This window comes from Camelina sativa, chromosome 17, assembly GCF_000633955.1.
Source record: "Camelina sativa cultivar DH55 chromosome 17, Cs, whole genome shotgun sequence".
Lineage (NCBI taxonomy): Eukaryota > Viridiplantae > Streptophyta > Magnoliopsida > Brassicales > Brassicaceae > Camelina > Camelina sativa.
Window position 1 is genome coordinate 19,662,618 of NC_025701.1, and position 5,553 is coordinate 19,668,170.

Below are 5,553 nucleotides of genomic sequence, written 5' to 3' on the forward strand. Positions count from 1 at the left end.
GAGCATCATCATACGAGCCCAAAGTTGAGGAGAACATCGCGCGACCAGAAGCATCCCGGAGAAGCCACTCAGACGCCTATCCGATGCCTAACCCGATGGGATACACAATGCCTTATCCGATGCACCCATCGAGCACCCAGTCAGGTGATTACTCAGGACTTTTCCCTCCGCCTTACCAGATGCCATTCACGATGCCGTACACGATGCACCCTGCGAGTGGCTACACGGGTGATCATTCTGGACCTCTTCCGCCATACCTGTCGTACTACCCGATGCCATACTTGATGAGCTACGTGATCCCTCCCTCGATCAACCCCTCGGATGCTGGTCCGAGTAAGTCGTCTGCGCGTATTTCTGAGCTCTCTGACGAGCAAACACCGGCACCTGCTGAAGCCGGAGACGACCCTGGCTACACGTTGGCGAGTATGGAGGCTGTTGCAACCTCCTTCTTCACCAACCCATGAGGTTCCAATTTTATCAGATATTTGTATATATCATTGCATTTAGTTTAATTCATTTTGTGTGATTTTTGGATTCTTTTTCCAACTTTTATTTATACAGAGACTGTGAATTTAAGTTTGGAAGAGGGTCCTAGAATATATTTAACATTGTGTTTTATTTTCTTATTTTATTATTTCAAATTTTTGCATGCTAGTTTTATCTATTTGAGTCTGCATCTATGTGCATTAAAAACCCCCAAAAATTTTGAAAATTTTTAAAAATAATAAAAAAAGAGTGTTCATGTAGTTGCATTTACATATTAGGATTGAGTCTAGTTTGTTTCATATAGGATTGTTGCATATGCATCTTAGGGAACAATGATTAAAACTGCCTTGTTTAAAATCAAACCTTAGGATTGAAGCTATAGCCCTTAGTCACAGTTCATTGTTGCTAGATCAATCTTTGGAAAAAAATGAAAAATCTTTGCTTAGATCCTTGTGTCGTTTGAATGTTTCCTCCACTTGCTTAAACATTAGAACATCTCTATATTATTGGATTTAATTTGAACTTTAATTGTCTTGCTTATGGAACTTGAATACTTGCTCATGGTAACTCTAAACTCGGGTTAGCACTCCTACCCAAGAACCCAAACCTTTCTTTCAAACTTTGATGTGAATTGTTGAGTGAGGCCTTTTTCATTGTGCTATAGGTTGTGAACCTTGCGAGTATTGAGAACGACAAAGAACTGCCTCTTGATTTAGCTAAGTTAGAATTTGAACTAGCGAATAGATTCGGTCTTGAAAGATAGGTGGTTAGTATGTTTATTTGGGGTTGGGTTGTGGAATAAAAAAATAAAGTCCCTAAGGTTAGAATCAATTAGCTCTAAGTCTCTAAGTAAAAAAAAAAAGAGAAAACATCTTGCTATAGTCTCCTAGAAATAAAGAAAAAAAAAAAAATATATATATATATATATATATATATATATATATATATTAGGAGTTTAGCAAAGAGAGAAAAATACAGAAAAAAAGCTAGAAGTTCTAAAATTTAAACCTTAGGGAGTAAAAAAAAGAGTTAAAATCAAGATTGTGGGTAGTTTAATTTTAGGGTGTTTGGTAAAATAAAAAGAAAGAAAGTGAATGAGAAAAGGGTAGATCATCAAGAGTTAAGCTTTGTATCCCCAAATTGTTCTCAATCTTAGATAGTTTTCACCACTGTCTAGCATTCATTTTTTTGAGAGAAAACCACCCAAATAATTTCTTTGAAACCACCTTACTAAAAAACCTTACCCTTGAAACCGATTGAGCTTGATTTACCTTCCATTTGCAAGAATTCGCCAAACACTTAATTGAATGTGAAAGAGATGTTCTTTATCTTTAGTTGGAGGTTGAACTAGATCGATGCATGGTAATAAGCAAAGAAAAATATTTGTAAGTATGTTGATTGATCTTAGCACCATTAAACTATCTTTAAGGACTATAGCTTGAATCCTTCACTTAGCATATAAAGGTTATGAGTCCCCACTTTCAAACCGTACCCTCTTACTTCCTTGCTAGAGGACTAGCAAGATTTAAGTTTGGGGGTCTGATAACTCTCTAATTTACATGTTTTTAGCATCCTTTTTTGTCTATATTTTGCATTGTTCATACCTCAAACTTAGCATTTTTAGGTCATTAACTGTAGGAATTCACTTTTAGACCATCTAGGGTGTTGCATTTTTGCATTTGCATGTTTTGGATGAAAACAGGTGCTAAAGAGCCTAAAATGGGGAAAAACAAGGACAAACCCGAGCATGTACCCGAAGGAGCCATCGAGCTGGAAGAACAAGTCCAAACCCCAACACGATCGAGGAATATCCAAGAGCAAGAAAAACACCCGAAGATCTACCCGAGGTGTAACCCGATTGATAAGCTCAAATTAATCCCTAGAGCTACTCTCTCAAACAAGAGATCTTTGCAGTACTTAGGGGTCGAATCCACAGAGACTCAAGATCAAACACAATAGATTGTAAAGTTTTGTAAATTACGCTAAACAAGTTAAATTGAATTAAAATAAACCAATGCAAATATTTAAATAAAAGTGTTGTGAATTCAGAAAATCAAAAGAGTTAAGCCTAGGGAATTTCTCAAGAAATTATGAAATATTAAATCAATAAAATAATTAAGGTTCAAGCAACAAAAATCAGATATAGAAACTCTAAACTTTTGGTAAAATAATCAGTTCTCACTGCAATTATATTCTAAATTTAAAACAAGAAAATCCAAATCTCTTTGTAAAATTCTAAGTAATAAATCAGCTTTAAGAACAGGTTTAGATAAGTTCACAGAATTATTAATTCAAATCTCTTTGTAATAAACAATTCTGCTCATCAATGGTTTAATCAGGAAAACAATTATATTCTCATATCAATTTATTTCCCTAAGATAACAATTCTAGGTGATCAATCAAGAATTATTGTGAAGAACAACCAAGGATGAAGATCATAAAAGATTAAGAACCCTAAAAATCTCAGATCTAATAAATCATAAAAACCCTATAAAAAACCCTAAACCTAACAGGCAAATTACTCAGACATGTTAAATAAAACACAAATCATAATTCTGAATAACATGAATAGATATTAAAAGTAAAAGAGGGAGTTCAAGAAATCTTCTCTCTACAAAGAATTCAGATCTATCTCTCCCAAAAGCTCTCAATATCCTTTCTCTCAAAAACTGCTAGCAGATAACTTAAGGGTTTCTAAAACCTAAAAATAATATATATACATCCTAAAACACGTCCAGGGGCTTATGTTGCAATTGTAGAAGGCTTTGGGCAAATTTGTAAAACTTCCAATTTCTTGTTCTCTCGTCGGGTAAACATGAGTGTCGATCGATGCTCTTTTGTGTGGTGGCGATCGATGCTAGTACTCTGATCCGACTCCAACTTGATTTCCTTCGGTAAAATACTCAAATTGTTCCATATTGCCCCATCCGTGCCAAACTCCTAAACAACCTGTAAAGACTCAAAAATAACCTAGAAACAAATCAAAAGACTCAAAAAAGCACACTTATATCATGGTTAAAAACCGTAAAAACCATGATATATCAACTCCCCCAAACTTAGCATTTGCTTGCCCTCAAGCAAAACATAAACTTAGAACTGTGAAAGAGGTTTGAAAACATAGAATTCACTCAACTGCTGGTAACGTATCTTCGCACTCTTTATCGCCTTGACTCTCAAGAACTTACTTCATATACTTTGTCAATTGAAAAGCATCAACATTCCTTTCTCAAATCCCACAATCCTCTGCAATCTCTAGTCTCACCCTTGCCATCTCATTACATAAACTAAAGCAAGTACAGGTGAGTTCTTACCTTGTGGTATTCAAACAGTGGCATATGGACTCTCTTCAGGCCAAGACATTCTTCTTACATCTCCTTTCCTCTCCCTTTTCTCACTTCCTTTTTTTTTTCTTTTCTTATTTTTTTTTATGCAAAGGTGTAAGCGAATACCGGGGTCATCGGTAATTTACCTACCCCTCGCTTCCAAGCTTTGTGTGATCATTTGACTCAAGAGTAGAATAATGAGGTCACTGGTAATTTACCTACCTCTCTAAACTGATCAAAATCATCTCATCTTATATTTCTCTCTTTTTTCTGATTTTTTTTTTTTTTTGAAGCACTGAAAGGAAGAGAGAGAGGAGACATACTTTGACAAATTTCACTGTCTTGTATGGCCTGAAGAAGAAGTCTAATCCATTGATTTCCAACCCCAAAGTAAGAGATTAAGTCCGGTTAAAAATCCTGATAAAAGTTGAGACAGCATTGGTTGAACTAGATATCCTTTGAATAAGGGCTTTCAGGATTGTTGATATAGCTCATAGTCTTTCCACACTTCTGTTCTGAGAGGTCAAGCTTAGTCAAGAATCATTAGAGTGTTAGCCAAAGAACAAGAACCATCAGTTAGAGATCATAATTCAACAGAAAAATTTGACTCAATAAAAACAAAAATACGGTTTTGACACAAGACACAAAAACCAAGTAAGTAGTTAGTACTAACCTCCCCCAGACTTAAACAACACTGTCCCCAGTGTTATCAAAGAAGGGAAAAGTCAAGAAACAAAAATTGTGTTGAAAAGTTGAAAGAAAAATTGAACAGATTTTCGGGTTACCCAATCGGCGTCGATCGATGCCATTCAAGGTAGTGTCGATCGACACCTTCGACAAATGGTGAATTTTGTCCGAAGTCTCCTTGTTAGTTGCAGTTAGTTGTGTGCGTTGTTGGTTCAATCCTTTGATGTTAATTCTGTTAAGAAGCACTCAAACACAAACGCAGGTTAAAAGCAACATGATAGATAGATGGTTCATAAGTTCAAACAACTTTCAAACACAAACTGACTCAAAGCAAGAATAAAAATGACTCAATCCTAGGAAAGGGAAAAAGATAAAGAAAAACCATGAATAGAAGCTAAAATATAGCAGAAACATCATCATCACCGTCATCAGCAGTATCGTCCGCATCCTCAGCATCCTCATCATCAGAGACAGGATCAGCAGAAGGTGACATGCGCCTAGTACGCCTGGTAGGACGAATGCAGCCACACTGGAAAAGTCGAGCCATGCCATTCCAGATGGCACGCAAAGCAGAAACCACATAAGTCTGATGAGCTCCCTGGTCCATAGTAGCAGGATCCTCTGATGGCTCTGGAAACTCAAATGCCGCAGTCCCAGAAGAAGAACCAGTCTCAAAACCCCCAGCAGGGTTAGTAGCAGCTGCAGCATCAGTAGTAGTCCGCGAAGTGCGATGGCGACGGGAAGGAGCATAAGCAACATAGTCAGCTGGTGAAGGGCGAAAACGCAACTGCTCAGGATCTCTACCAATGGTGGTAAGATCAGGTCGTGGAAGGCGGACAAAGTGCTCTCCTGTATCATCAACAAACCTCCACAACAAACCTGGTTTCAGCCAGTGTGCACTCCTCAAATATGGCTCATCCATAAGCTGTCTCTTAGTGACAACACTATAACCAGCAATAGGAATCTTCTTGAACTGAAGGATAGCAGTAATAAGGCTCCCCACAGCCTCTCTCTTAACTCCAGTACCCGAAAATGGCTTGGTCTGCAGCTCAACCAA